Genomic DNA, 17,190 nt, shown 5'->3' with positions numbered 1-17,190 from the left:
CTGATTTGTTTTCAATCATTACGTCCAGCACTTATTAAACTATTAGCTTTGGCAGGGTTAAATAAACTTTATTTAAACTTTATTAGACTTCCAGGGAAAATAGCAGAGTAGGAGGACCCGAATCTCACCTCATCCCACAGATACAACTAGATAACGCCCACATCAATTCCCAAAAAACAACCCAAAGACTGGCAGAACAGACTCTCTACAGATAAATGTAGAGAAAAGTCCACTGAAGAGGGCAGGAAGTGCAGAAATGTTAGCCAAATAGACCCTTGGGACTATCTTCTGGAGGGAGAGTTGCAGGTGTACAGAAGGAGAGAAATAGACCCTCACACCATGCACCCCAGACACAAGGAATCCACACAGGGAAGATGAATTCTCATAACACTTGGCTTTGAAAAACAGAGGGACCTAATTTCATGAGTTCTTACAATCAGTGGAGCATAACACCTGGAACTTTAAAAATCAGCAGGCCTGGCTTTGGGAGAGCCAGGAGAGCAGAGTCTCAGCTTTTAAAGAGGCAACACAACAAACACCCTGCAGAGACACAGAATTGAAGCAGCAGTTTGAAAAAATCTTGGGGTATAAAGGAGGGAGATTTGTTTACTTACCTCAGCATGCACTGTGGGGGCACAGATCTTTGGGAGACTTCTCCAAGAAAAAAAGATCTGGCAAGTAACATTTTCCTCCTCCACCTCCCAACCTAGACACATAGACACCTGCAGGAATCAACACAGAGCCAGTATTGGCTACCAAACTTGCTAACAGCACATGCCTACCCTAGGCTCTCCTGCAAACATGGGTCTTCCAGCCAGGACTTGGTTCCAGGTCTCCTCCCACAGAAAAATTGCGCAACCCTTGCTAACATCCCATACCCTGTCCTGTGATCCCCTGCAGGCCTCTCCCCTCCAATACACCATTGGCCAGAGCCCATCAAAAGAGGTTCCACAAGCCTGATGATATCCAAGCAACCCTGACAGGGACCAGAACCATTCCAAAGTGATTCTGCCCCAGGGAGAGGGAAGGTAACCACACATATCAGTCCAACTGTGGCTCCAGGAGCGGGCAGGGGGCAGACATCTGGTCTGACTACAGGACCCGTGCACTAAATAAAGCTTCTCAAGGGACAAAACAGGGAAATTGCCCTGAAGTTCAGGGATACCACATCTTTGGCAAATGTCTGGTCTGACTCAGCTCAAGCCCAAGGCAGCCCCAGACTTGCCCACTAACAACACAGGGACCAAACCCTGTCTACAACAGGCAAAGAGAGTCATTAGAAATGACTGGATTGAAGGTAAAAGTGGCTTATACAAAACATTAGGGCACAAACAACACGCATAGAAGATACCTCTTCGGATGCCAGGTTCTGGTGAACAAGGGATATTGAACTACAGGGCACCATAAGAATTTTCTTCATAAGGCCAGTACTTTCAAGAGCAGGAGACTTAGACGACTTTCCTAATGCATAGAAACAGACACAAAGAGTTAGAAAAAATTAGGAGACAGAGGGATATGTCCCAAATGAAAGAACAGAACAAAAATCACAGGAATAGAGCTAAAAGAAATGGATATACTTGATAGAGAACTTAAAGTAATGGTCATAAAGATATTCACTGGACTTGACAAAAGAGTGGAAGAACCTCAAGGAGATCCTTACCAAAGAGATATAAAACATAAAAAAGAACCCATCAGAGATGAAGAACTCAGTAACTGATATTAAAAATACACTAGGTGGAAAAAAATACACTAGATGGGGAGTGCCTGGGTGGCTCAGTCAGTTAAGTGCCCAACTCTTGATTTCGGCTCAGGTCATGATCTCATGGTTTGTGGGTTTGAGCCCCTCATCAACTTGGGATTCTCTCTCTCCCTCTCTCTTTCTGCCTTTTCCCTGCTCTCTATCTCAAATAAATAAATAAATAAATAAACTAAAAAAATACACTAGGTGGAATAAACAGTAGACTAGAGGAAGCAGAAGAATGGATCAGCAACCTGGAAGGCAAAATAATGGAAAGCAATCAAACTGAACAGGATTAGAAAGAAAGAATAACAAAAAATGAAAATAGACTAAGGGAACTCAGTGACACCATCAAGCATAATAACATTCACATTATAGGGATCCCAGAAGGAGAAGAGAGAGAAAAGGGGGCAGAAAATTTATTTGAAGAAATAATAGCTGAAAAGTTCCTGAATGTGGGGAAGAAAATAGAAACCCAGATCCAGGAAGCACAGAGCCCCCAATAGAATCCACCCAACAGGTCCACACCAAGACACATAGCAATAGAAAAGAAAACACTTATATAGAAGGGAAACCCCATAAGGCTATCAGCTGATTTTTGAGCAGAAACTTTGCAGGCCAGAAGGGAGTGTCAAGATATATTCAAAGTGCTAGAAGGAAAAAACCTGCAACAAAGAACACTCTATCCAGCAAGACTGCCATTCAAAATAGGAGAGATAAAGTTCCTCAGACAAACAAAAGTTAAAGGAATTCATAACTATTAAACCATCCCTATAAGAAATGTTAACGGGGACTCTTTGAGTGGAAAGGAAAGACTGTAAGCAGGAGTAAGAAAAGTAGGAAGGACAAAAGAAGTAAAATTAAGGAAATCTATTTAAAAAAAGTCAAGGGATTCACAAAATAAAAGGATATAAACCATGACACCATATACATAAGACACAGGGTGGGGGAGAGGAGTAAAAAATGGGTTCAAACCTAAGCAACCATCAACTTAATGTAGACTACTATATGCATAAGATATTATATACGACCCTAATGATAACCGTAGATTAAATCAGGAATAAATATGCAAAAAAAAAAACAGATAAAGGAATCCAAATACATCACTAAAGAAAACCAGAAAACTGTAAGAGAGCAAGAGAAAAAGGGGAACAGAAAATAACTACAAGAGCGACCATAAAACAAGTAACACAATGGCAATAAGTACATTTCCAATAAATACACTAGTTGCTTTGAACATAAATGGATAGACCTTCCAATCAAAAGACATAGGGTGATAGAATAGATAAAAAGGCAAGACCCCTCTATATGCTGCATACAACAGACTCATTTCAGACCTAAAGACAAATGCAAATTGAAAGTGAAGGGATGGAAAAGCATTTATCATGCATATGAAAGCAAAAAGAAAGTTAGGGTAGTAATACTTATATTGGAAAAAAAATAGACTTTAAAACAAAGACTGTAACATGAGACAAAGAAGGACATTATCTAAATATACAGGAAACAATCCAACAAGAAAATATATCAATTATAAATATTCATGCACCCAACATGAAAGCACCCAAATACATAAAGCAGTTAATAACAAACATAAAGGAAGTAATACAATAATAGTAGAGGATTTTAACACCCCATTTACATCAATGGATAGATCATCCAACAAAAAAATCAACAAGGAAACAATGGGTTTGAATTTAACATTGGACCAGATAGATTTAATGGATATATTCAGAACATTACATACTAAAATAGAAGAATACATATTCTTTTCAAGTGCAAATGGAACATTCTCCACGATATATCACATATTAGGCCAAGTCTCAACAAATTCAAAAATGTTGAAGCCATACCATGTTCTGACCACAACACTATGAAACTAGAAATAAACCACAGGAAAAATATCTGGAAAGAATACCAATACATGAAGATTAAATAACATGTTACTAAATAATGAATGGACCAACCAAGAAATCAAAGGGGAAATCCAAAAATACATGGAGACAAATGAAAATGAAAACACAATGGTCCAAAATCTTTGGGATACAGCAAAAGCTGTTCTAACAGGGAAGTTTATACCAATACAGGTCTACCTCAAGAAGCAAGAAAAATCTCAAACAACCTAAACTTACACCTAAAAGAGCTAGAAGAAGGACAAACAAACCCCAAAAACAGTAGAAGGAAGGAAATAATAAAGATCAGAGGAGAAATAAACAAAATATAAACTTAAAAAAACCAACAACAAATCAATGAAACTACGAGCTAGCTGTTTGATAAGATCAACAAAATTGATAAACCTTTAGCCAGACTCATTAAAAATAAATAAAGACAGAGGACCTTGTTAAAACCAGGAATGAAGAGGATAAATAACAACTAACACCACAGAATTACAAAGGATGATAAGAGAATATTATGAAAAATTATATACCAACAAATCAGAAAACCTAGAAGAAATGGATAAATTCCTAGAAACATAAACCTCCCATAACTGAATCAGGAAGAAAGAGATCATCTGAATAGACTGATTGCCAGCAAAGAAATTGAAACAGTAATCATAGAACTCCCAAGAAATTAAAGTCCAGAACAAATATTAGCAAGCCAAATCCAACAATACATTTAAAAAAGTCTTTCACCATGATAAAGTGGGTTTATTCCCATGATTCAAGGGTGGTTCAATATTTGTAAATCATCAGTGTGATATATCACATCAACAAGAGAAAGGATAAAAATCACATTATCATTCCAATAGATGTAGAAAATTATTTGACAAAGTACAACTTCCACTTGTGATTTTAAAAACTCTCAACAAAGTAGGTTTAGCCCTATGTGAAAAACCCACAGTTAACATCATTGGTGAAAAACAGCTTTTCCTCTAAGATCAGGAACAAGTCAAAGATGTTCACTCTCACCACTTTTATTCAACATAGTACGAGAAATCCTAGCCACAGCAATCACACAAGAAAAAGAAATAAAATGCCTCCTAATTGGTAAGGAAGAAGTAAAACTTTCACTGTTTTCAGATGACAGGATAATCTACATAGAAAACCCTAAAGACTCCACCAAAAAACTACTAGAACTGATAAATGAATTCAGTAAGGTCACAGTATACAAAATCAATTAACTGGGTTTAATTTTGGAAAAAGATAAAAATGTTGGTGAGGGTTTCTAGAAAGGGAGTCCTAAAAAAAGAAAAAATATATACATTTTCTTATATCTTCTTTGAAAAGTATTATGGATTTCCTTTTCACATCGACTACTTTTATACATGGTATGAGAAGGGAATCCTTCCCACCCCATTCAAACGTGGATAGACACTTTTACCTGAACTTTATTTTTTTTAATTTTAAAAAAAATATTTATTTATTTTTGAGAGAGAGAGAGAGAGAGAGAGAGACAGAGAGAGAGAGAGAGAAAGAGAGAGAGAGAATGAGTGGGGGAGGGCAGAAGGAGAGGGAGACAGAATCTGTAGCAGGTTCCAGGCTCTGAGTTGTCAGTGTAGAGCCTGACGTGGGGCTCGAACTCAAACTCTGAGATCATGACCTGAGCCAAAATTGGGCTCTCAACCAACTGGACCAACCAGGCATCATCCCTACTAGAACTTTATTTTAATCTGATTTGTAAACTACCTCTGTCATAGTTTCCATATATTCCTGGGTCTGTATCTGTGTCCTCAACTCTGTTTAGTCAGCTCTACCTATGAGATTTCTTTTATGTGGATGGTGACCATCTAATTTATCATCCACACTGGGATACTTCTGAGAGTGAAGGTGAGACTACTAACAATCATAATAGAATGATGAACATAAACAGAGACATGGCAGGTAAGCTGAGACAAATGCTCACTCTATTTATGCCGCTCCAGAGCCTCATGTTCTCATCTGCCTGGGAAACTTTATTCACTTTTATCTACTGCTGCCGCTGGGGTGACTAGCTCTACAAAGACTCTGAACAGCTTCATTCAGGCAAACCTAATAGCACCTCATTTCTTGCCCACACTGCACATCTGTCACCTCTGGGGCTTCCTTTTTGATGCTGTAACCTGAAATGCCATTGGATTTTCCCAACTTTTCACAATCTGGGAGTGCAATTCATGCCCTGTGGGACATTGGTCAGTAAGACTGGGACCTCAGGATAAATTCTTCCTCCTCCTCTGAAGAGATTATCTTGAGACACAATAGTTCATTCAGCCTCTTCAAAGACAGTTCTGCAAATTTGCACTTTCCTCGAGTAATCAGCTCAGCAATGCATCTTGCAGTGACTCTCTCTTTCCTTGCTTCTCTCCCTTTTCAGTCACTGCTGCTTTTTTTGGGTTACCCTCCTTCACAAGCAGTTAAAATAATCGTTTGCCTGTGATACTGCTGCCCAAGGAACCCAAGCTAAATCAGGTTGTTTACCTGTTCCTAAGCCAATACCATACTGTTTTGATTATTATAGCTTTGTGATATCTCAGGGAACGTAATCCTTTTGCTATATCCTCCCTCAAAATGTTCTTGGTTGTTTTTCATTCTTTGCTGTTCCATATAAATATTGGCATCTGATTGTTAAGTTCCAAAAAGTTTCCTACTGGGATTTTGATTGGAGTTGGAGTAAATGTATAGATTACTTGAGAATAATTGACTTAAATATCAAATCTTCCTACTCATGAGCTAGATCTCTCTCTACTTCTAAGTCTTCTTAATGCTTTTCAATAAAGTTTATAACTTTTCCATAAATATCTTATACATCTTTGTTAGAACTTTCCCCAGATGTCTTTTATTTTTATGCTAAAATTTCAAATGATATTTTTTAATAGTAAAAGTAGCTAGAATTTTTTTGAATCACTGGCAGTTTCCAGGTTCTTTAGCTACATATTTTATTTAGTATCTGTAACATTCTTTTGAGTTAGAAACGTTTATTTATTTGTTTATTTTCAGATGTGCTCACTGTGATTTACCATCAAGGCAGCAAACAAGAAGGGCAATTAACATATGTGATAAAGACACAAATAAAGAAATGGATTCAGGCCTCTGATGCCTCCCACTTCTTCCTGAGGACTTACCTATTAAAAAAAAGGAATCTGCCAGGTTAAGAGAAACCCAGAGCTATGGGCTCACTGATTTTGAAACTATTAGACTGGTAGAGGGGCCTTATTAACATTTAAGGCCTACCAACTACTCTAGAAGGTAATTCTTCCTAGACTATAATAATGTACTTTTTTGTACTATTTCCTACAGGGCAACCAGGCCCCTAGGCCATGGTTACCACATGGGCACCCAGTAGTCCCTACACCCTCTACATACATGAGCTAATATTTTTGCTTTTTGTATAAGCTACTTGTCAGAATTAATGGTAATAGGGAATGATGTCAATGATATATTTCCCTTTCATTTCTCTAGGTCTGGATTTCTCAACCTCAGGACAGTTGACATTTGGGGCCAGATAATTCTTTCTTATAAGAGACTGTCCTGTGCATTGCAGGGTTTTAAGAAGCATCATTGTCCTCTACCCACTAGAAGCCAGTAGAATCTCCTGTCCTCCAATTTGTGACAAACAAAAATGTCTCCAGACATTGTTAAATGTACTCTGGGGGCAAAATTAACCCCAGTTGAGAACTACTGCTATAAAGCCTCTAAATTTTATTCTTGGATTAAACTAGAATTATCAGAAAGCAACATAAATAAATGATGAGTCTAAAAAATAAAAGCTATATTAAGATATAATTCACATGCCATATAATTTACCCATTTGAAGTACACAGTTCAGTGGATTTCAGTATACTCATATAGTCGTACAACAATCACTGCAAGCTAATTTTAGGACAGTTTCACCATCTCCAAAAGAAACCTTATGCCCTTAAGCTTCCATTCCTTCCAGACATTCCATTCTCTCATACTTTCTCAGACCTAGGCAGCCATGAATCTACTCTCTCTCTTTGTAGATTTGCTCATTTGGAACATTTCACGTAAGTAAATTCATACACTATGTTTGGGTTATGACTGGCTTCTTTCTCTTAGAATCTTTCCAAGGTTCCATCCTATAGCATGTATCAGTACTTTATTTTTAAAATTGCTAAATAGAATTTCATTGTATGGATATACCTCGTTTTATTTACCCATTCATCAGTTGAAAGACATTTCAGTTGTTTCTACTCTTTGGCTATTATGAACAATGCTGCTATGAACATTAATGCACCAGTTTTTGTGTAGACATGTGTCTTTATTTTTCAAGCGTATATTGCTGGATCATATGGGAACTTTATGTTTAACCATTTGAGAAAGTGCCAGACTATTTGCAAATTCCCCCAGCAATGAATTAAGGTTCCAATTTCTCTATATCCTCAACACTCATTATTTTTGTTCTTTTTCATTATAGTCCTCCTTATGGGTGTGAATTTAGTATCTTATTGTGGTTTTGATTTGCATTTCTCTAATGACTAATAACGTTAAGCACGTTTTTATTGGCTTTTTAGCTATTTGTACATCTTTTGGGAGAATTGTGTATCAAATCTTTTACCCATTTTAAAATTTGATGATTTTATTTATTTAATTGAAAGCGTCTTTTATGTTCTGGATAAAAGACTTATCATATACAATATCTGTAAATATTATTTCTTATTCTGTCAGTTGTCTTTTCATTTTCTTGATAATATTTTAGCAGCACAAACTTTTAACTTTTTGAGAAGTCCAGTTGATCAAACGTTTCCCTTGTCACTTATGATTTTGGTGTTTTATCTAAGAATACTTTTCCTAATCCAACTGCCTAAAGATTTGCTCCTATGTTTTTCTCTAAAAGTTTTATACTTTTACCTCTTACATTTAGGTCCATGAAACATTTTCCCCCTTTTTAGCCAAAACTAAGGTGAAAATCACATAACATAACAGTAAATATTTAAAAGTATTCAGTGGCATTGAGTACATTTGAAATGTTGTGTAGTCATTACTTCTGTGTCAAAACATTTTTTTTTTTATAATTTTTTTTTGTTTTTATTTTATTTTATTTTATTTTATTTTTTTTATTTATATATGAAATTTATTGTCAAATTGGTTTCCATACAACACCCAGTGCTCATCCCAAAAGGTGCCCTCCTCAGTACCCATCACCCACCCTCTCCTCCCTCCCACCCCCCATCAACCCTTAGTTTGTTCTCAGTTCTCAACAGTCTCTTATGCTTGTCAAAACATTTTTAATAGCACCAAAGGAAACTCATTACCTTTTAAGCAGTCATTCCCCACTCCCCTTCAAGTCCCTGGCAACTACCTGCTTACTAACCTGCTTTCTATCTCTGTGGATTTACCAATTCTGTATATTTATATAAAAGTAATTGTATAATAGGTGAGCTTTTGCATCTGGCTTTTTTCACTTACAATATTGTTTTTGAGGTTTGTCTATGTTGTAACATATGTTAGTATTTCATTTCTCTTCATGGCTGGATAATATTTTATTGTATTCAATTTATGTACATTAAATTATTTCCACTTTTTGATGATTATGGATAATGCTGATACGAATATTTATATGCAAGTTTTGTCTGGATGTATGTTTTCCTTTCTCTTTGGTATATAACTAGAAGGGGAAATTACCAGGTCATGTGGTGATTCTATGTTTAACATTTTTATGGTACTGCCAAACTGTTTACCATGGTGGCTGTACCATTTTATACCCCCAGCAGCAATGTGCAAGGGGCCCAATTTCTTCGTCTACTTGCTAACACTTGTAATTTTAAAAAACACTTTTAGAACATTAGAGACATTCTACTGGTTGTGAAGTGGTATCTCCTTGGGGTTTTGATTTGCATTTTTGTGATAGCTAAAGATGTTGGATATCTTTTCATGCACTTGCTGGACTTTTGTATATCTTCTTTGGAGACATGTTTACTCAACTCTATTGCCCATTTGTTAAGTGGGTTTTTGACTTTTTGCTCTTGCAGTGTAGGAGCTCCTTATGTATTCTGAATATTAGACTCTTATCAGATACATAATTCACAAATGTTCTCTCCTACTTTGTAAATTTTTCTTTCACTGTCTTGTTTGTGTCCTTTGCACAAAAGTTTTAAATTTTAATAAGTCCAATATATCTATTTTTCTTTCATCATTTACCAAATCCAAGGTCACAAATTTTACTCCTATGTTTTTCCAAGGATTTTATGCTTTTACCTCTTTTATTTAGGTATTTGATTCATTTTGAGTTAATTTTGTTATATGGTGTGATATGACAGTCCAAATTCATTCTTTTGCATGTGGCTATCCAGTTGACCCACCAGCATTGTTGAAGAGACTATTCTTTCCCTTTCTGAATGGTCTTATCACCCTTGTTGACAATAAATGAAACATCGATTTATAGGTTTATTTCTGGATTCTCAAATCTACTCCATTGGTCTACATGCCTATATTTATGCTAGCACCACACTGTTTTGATTATGGAAGGTCTGTGGCAGGTTATGAAATCAGGAATTATGAGTCCAACTTTATTTTTTTTCAAGAGTGTTTTGGCTATTTGGGATCCCTTATAATTTCAGATGAATTTTAGGATCAGTTTATTAATCTATAAAGAATCAGATGGGATTTTGACAAGGAATGTGTGTGATAAGAGAGTCTGTAGATTTATTTGGGAAATACTGCCATCTAAAAAAATACCAGGCATTTCAATCCATGAACATGAGATATCTTTCCATTTACTTAAATCTTCTTTATTTCAGTAATGTTTTGTAGTTTTCAGAGTGTAAGTTTTTTACTTTTTAATTAAAATTATTCCTAAGTATTATTCATTGTGATGCTATTATACATAAAATTTTTCTTAATAATCATATTCAGATAATTTTCTCCTAGTGTATAGGAATACAATGAATTTTTATATATTGATCTTGTATCCTACTACTTTGCAAAGTCATTTATTTGTTCTAATAATTTTTAGTGGGTTCCTTAAGACTTTCTATATACAATGTCATATCATATTCAAATAAAAATAGTTTAAGTCTTTCTTTCCAATCTGGATGATCTTTACTTCTTCTTTTCCAATTGCCCTGGGTAGAACCTTCAGTATAATAGTGAATAGAAGTAGTGAGAGTGAGCATCCTTGTCTTGTTCCTGATCTTAGGTAGAAAGCTTTCAGTCTTTCATTACTAAGTATGGTGTTAGCTATGCATTTCTCAGAGATGCTGTTTATCAAGTTGAGGATATTTCTTTATATTCCTACTTTATTGAGTGTTTTCATAACGAAAGAGTATTGGATGTTGTCAAAGCTTTTTCTGTATCTATTGAGATGATAATGTGGAGTTTTCCCCTTCATTTTATAAATATGGCATATCGCATTAACGGATTATTGTATATTAAACCAAAATTGCACTTCTGGTTGGCCATAGTGTGTAATTTTTTTATATATGTTGCTCGATTCAGTGTGCTAGCATTTGTTGAGGTTTCTTTTTTTTTGTATCCATATCCTTTAAGAATATTGTCCTTACTTTTCTTGTGATGTCTTTGTTTAGTTTTAGTATCAAGGTTTACTGTTGGTGTTGTATATGCTATGGGTTTTGACAAATGTATAATGACATGTATCCACCATTATGGTATCATACAGAATAATTTCACTGCTTTAAAAATATTCTTTGCTCTGTCTATTCATCCCTCGCTCTCCCATAAGCTCTGACAACCACTTATCTCTTTATAGTCTCCATACTGTAACTTTTCCAGAATGTCATACAGTATGTAGCCTTTTCTGATTGGTTTCTTTCACTTAGTAAGAAGCATTTAAACTTCCTCCACATGTTTTCATGTTTGGATAACTCATTTCTTTTTAGCAGTGAATAATATTTCATTGTATGGATGTACCATCTATTTATCCATCTACCTATTGAAGGACATCTGACTGCTTGCAAATTTTGGCAATCACTATCAAAGCTGTTATAAACATCCATGTGCAGGTTTTTGTGTGGACATAACTTTTCAACTCATTTGGGTAAGTACCAAGAAGCATGATTGCTGGATCATATGGTTTGTTTAGTTTTGTAAGAAGCTGTCAAACTGTTTTCCAAAGTGACTATACTATTTTGCATTCCCACTATAAAAGAATGGGAATTCCTGTTGCTCCATATCGTCACCAGCATTTGGTGAGTCAGTGTTTTGGACGTTAGCCATTTTAAAGATATTCTAATTACCTCTCTAATGACTTTTTATTGTTTTAACTTGTAATTTTCTGTTGACATATCATGTGGAACATCCTTTCATATGTGTGTTTGCCATCTGTATATCTTTTTTGATGAGGTGTCTGATCAGATCTTTAGCCCATTTTTGAATCATGTTGTTCATTTAGATATTGCTGAGTTTAAAGCATTCTTTGTATGTTTTGAATACCAGCCCTTTATCAGTTATGTCTTTTGCAAATATTTTCTCCAAGTTTGTGGTCTGTCTTCTCATTCTCTTGACAATGCCTTTTACAAAACAGATATTTTTGTTCATTGGTTTTTTAATGAAGTCCAACTTGTTGATTATTTTTTCATGGATTGTGCCTTTGGTGCTTTATTTAAAATGCCATAACCAAACCCAGGAGCCTCTAGATTTTGTCCTATATTATCTTCCAGGAGTTTTATGATTTTTGTGTTTAGGTATGTAATCCATTTTGAGTTAGTTTTTGTGAAAGGAGTAAAGTCTTTGTCTAAATTCTTTTTTTTTTTTTTTTTTACCCTTGTGGATATCCAGTTGTACCAGCACCATTTTTAAAAAAGACTATCTTCTCCATTGTATTGCCTTTGCTCATTTGTCAAAGACCAGTTAACTATATTTGTGTGGGTCTATTTCTGAGCTCTCTATTCTGTTCCATTGATCTATTTCTCTCTTCTTTCACTAATTCCACACTGATTATTGGAGTTTTATAGGAAGTCTTAAAGTTGGGTCATGTTATTCCTCCAACTATGTCCTTCTCCTTCAATATTGTGTTGGTTATGTTGAGTCTTTTGTCGCCTATGTAGACTTTAGGATCAGTTTTCAATGTCCACAAAATAATGTACTGAGATTTTTATTGGGATTGTGTTGAATCCATAGATCAAATTGGGAAGAACTGGTATTTTGACAATGTTGAATCTTCCTATCCATGAACATGGAATATTTCTTCACTTATTTAGTTCTTTGATGACTTTCATCAGAGTTTTATACTTTTCCTAATCTAAATCTTGTACATATTTTGTTAGATTTACACTTGAGTATTTCATTTTTGAGGTACTAATGTAAATAATATTTTACTCTTTTTTTTACATTTTAATCTCACTTATTTATTGCTGATATGTAAGAAAGTATTTGACTTTTGTATATTAACTTTGTATCCTACAACTTTGTTATAGTTCCTTAGTCCTAGGGCTTTTTCATTTTTCCAAATTCTTTTGGATGTTCTATATAGATAATCATGTTATCTGCAAACAGTGTTATTGTTTCCTTCTTTCCCTATTTTGCTGAGAATTTTTTTAATCATGAATGCGTGTTGATTCGGTCAAAAATTTTTTTTTGCATTTATGGATGTGATTATATGATTATTCTTCTATAGTTTATAGTCAATGGATGTGTGGATTATTATAACTACTCCAGCTTTCTTTTGATTAGTGTTAACATGGCTTATCTTTCTCTAGTCCTTTCTTTTTTAATCTATATGTCTTTATACTTAAAGAAAGTTTCTTTTAAACAAACATATGGTTGGGTCTTTTGTTTTTTTATCCACTCTGACAATCTCTACTCTTTTGTTGGTGGATTTAGATAATTGATATTTAGTATGATTTTTTTATATAGTAACATTAATGTCTAACATATTTGTTACCCATTTTTTTATTTGTTGTCCTTGTTCTTTGTTCCTGATATTGTCTTTCAGTCTTTTTCTGCCTTTTTTCTGTTTTAAATGAGCATGTGAAATGATTCTATTTCTCCCTTGCTTAGCATATTATGCCTTTTTTAAACTTTTTTAACTAGTTGTTCTATAGTTTGCTATATATATGTATTACTAATTCAATTCTAGTTTTAAATGTCACTATAACATTTCACTGGTAGTATAAATGTCATTATAATAACAAAGTGTTCCTAATTTCTCCCTCCCACCCCTTACATCACTGCTGTCATCCATTTTAATGATTCATAAACCATAATCATTGTATAATATAGTATATTGTATGTAAAATATAGCAACATATTTTATTATAGAATATTATTGCTTTATAATTTTGAACAAACTATTAATTCTCAGACCATTAAAATAATAAAAATAGAAGTTCTTACTTTATCTTCACTTATTCCTTCATAATTCTTTTCCTTTTTTTAATGCATATCTGAGTTTCTGTAATATAATTTTTCTTCTCTCTGGCAAACGTCATTTAATATTTCTTGCAAGCCAAGTCTACTGACAACAAATTCCTTCAAGTTTTGTTTGAGAAGTCTTTCTTTCTCCTACACTTTTGAAGGATAATTTTGTAGGATATAAAATTTTAGTGTTTTTTTTCTTTCAACACTTTAAATATTTCGCTCAACACTCTTCCCTCTTCCTGCATGCATGTTTTCTGAGGAGACATCCAATTCTTATTCTTCCATAGGTAAGCTGCTTGTTTTTTTGTGTTGTTGGTTGTGTGTGTGTGTGTGTGTGTGTGTGTGTGTGTGTGTGCGTGCGTGTGTGTGTTTAAATATTCTGGTTACTTTCAAGACTTTTTATCTCTTATTTTCTGCAATTTTACAGGATATGCCTAGGTATAGATTTTTTTTTTAGACTTTATCCTGCTTGGATAAAGTGCTCCCTGAACTTCCTACACCTGTGGTTTAAAGGCTGACATTAATTTTGGGATATTCTCAGTTATGGCTTCAAATAGTTCTTTCTTTTCTTTCTGGTATTCCTACTATGCCTAGGTTACATCTTCTGTAATTGTCCCACAGCTATTATATGTTTTGTTCCATTTTTTTGGTTCCATTTTTTATAAGTCTTTTTTCCTCTTTGCTTTTCAGTTGTAAGACTTTCTATTGACATGTTCTCAAGTTCACTGTTCTTTTCTCAGCCATGTCCAGTCTATTAATGAGCCCACCAAAAGTATTCTTCATTTTTATTATTGTATTGTTTTTTTACTCTAACATTCCTTTTTGGTCTATTATTAGAATTTCCATTTCTCTACTTACATTGGCCAATATTTTTCTTTTGTAATTTGTGTACTATTTCCATTAGAGCCCTTAGCATATGAATCATAGTTATTTTAAATTCCCAGTCTGATAATTCCAATATCTAAGAAAGGTTGTTGATTTTCAGTTTGTTCAGCTTTTTTACTTGTTGCTAAGATGCACTGACAACTTTCAAGCTCCTTACGTGCTGGCCCAGAAATTGGAAGTAAATTCCTTCTGTTTTAGATTTCTAATTTTATTCTATCATGGTAAGAGAAAATACTTTGTATGCTTTCAATCATTTTAAATTTAATGAGATATATTTTATCCCTATCATATGTTCTATTCTGGATAATGTTATATGTGCATTTGAGAAGATTCAGAAGAATGTGTATTCTGCTATTGTTAGATAAGGTACTCTATAGAAGTTTGTTAGGTGTAGTTGATTTATAGTGTTGTTCAAGTCTTCTAGATTGGTATTGGTGCTATACCTAGTTGTCTTACTTATTATCAAGAATGCAGTATTGAATTTCTATTATTGTTGAAATATCTGTTTCTCCCTTTATTGTATTATATTTTGCCTCATGTATTTGAGGCTGTTTTTAGATGCATCTGTTTATATTGTTGTATCTTCTTGATGAATGCACACTTTTATCATTACACAGTGTATGTCTTGAGCTCTTGTAACATTTTTATTAAAGATTTTTTATATTACTATTGTCAATGTAGCTCTCTTGTGTTGTTGTTCACATCTTTTTCCATCCTTTCAAACCTATTTGTATATTTGCATCTAAAATGTATTTCTTGTAGGGGCGCCTGGGTGGCTCAGTTGGTTAAGTGTCCGACTGCGGCTCAGATCATGATCTTGCCATCTGTGGATCTGAGTCCTGCGTCAGGCTCTGTGCTGACAGCTCAGAGCCTGGAGCCTGCTTCAGATTCTGTGTCTCCCTCTCTCTCTGCCCCTCCCCCACTTGTACTCTGTCTTCCTCTCTTTCAAAAATGCATAAACATTAAAAAAAATTTTAATATATTTCTTGTAGACAGTGTATGGCTGGAACTTGCTTTTTAAAGTTCAGTATAACAATTTATACCTTTTGATTATATTGCTTAATTCATTCACATTTAATGTTGTCATTGATATTGTTGGATTTTTATCTGCCATTTTATTTTTTTTTGTTTCATTCTTTTTTAATTTCTTTTGGTCTTCTCTTCCTACTTTATTATTTTATTTTACATTAAGTAAATGTTTTAAAGATTTCTTTAAAGATTATTTATTATATCTTTTTACATTTTTCTTAACACACAATAACTTACAATAACTTGCATCTTAACTTACTAGAATTTACTTCAAGTTTATAATAACTTATCTCCAATAAGACATAGAAATGTTACTCTTACTTAGCTCTCTACCCTCCTTACCTTCTTTGTACTATTATTGTTATACGTATTATGCCTGTGTGTTATAAACCCAGTAGAATAGAATAGAATATTGTTACAATTATTATTTTAAATATTGTTATATATATTTTTTTAATTTTTTTTCAACGTTTATTTATTTTTGGGGCAGAGAGAGACAGAGCATGAACGGGGGTGGGGCAGAGAGAGAGGGAGACACAGAATCGGAAACAGGCTCCAGGCTCTGAGCCATCAGCCCAGAGCCCGACGCGGGGCTCGAACTCACGGACCGCGAGATCGTGACCTGGCTGAAGTCGGACGCTTAACCGACTGCGCCACCCAGGCGCCCCAAAATATTGTTATATTTTTTAAAGAACCTGAAAAAAGAAAGAAGAGCAAGTATATATTTACAGTTTTTAAAATTAATTTTCTTACTACAGGCAGGTAGCCAGTCCCATTTGGGCTTCAATTTCTTATTTGTGAAATGTGAAGAGTGGTGGTACCTAAGTCAAATAGATAGTCTGAAGACTGAGAAATAGGCACAAAATGCTTAGTCATTTTGGACCACAAAATGGAATGGTCCCTAGAACATATGCTTTTAATGAATTTTAATAATTGTTGCAAATATTGTTTAACAAAAGCAATAAAAATATAGTTTAAAAAATAAAAACAAAATAAGATTAACTTTCTTATTTACCAGTTTTTGTTTTTGTTTTTTTATTTGTGTCTATGGATTTAAATTACCAATAATATAGCTTCCTTAGTTCAAGCCTGCTTTGCTCCACCCACTTCCTTTGTGGGGCTATAATATATTTTAACATATATTACTTTTCTATGTGTTATAGTTCCAGCAGTAAATATAATTACATGCATTGTATATTATATATTGTCTTATGTAATTTATTTTAAATCATTCAAGAGAAGAAAGGAGTAGAAATATGCATTTATACCTTCTTATAATTATGTAATTAT

This window comes from Puma concolor, chromosome F2, assembly GCF_028749965.1.
Source record: "Puma concolor isolate L17-30 chromosome F2, mPumCon1.1.hap2, whole genome shotgun sequence".
Taxonomy (NCBI): Eukaryota; Metazoa; Chordata; class Mammalia; order Carnivora; family Felidae; genus Puma; species Puma concolor.
The sequence above is the reverse complement of the archived record's forward strand: the minus strand, read 5'-3'. Positions refer to the sequence as shown.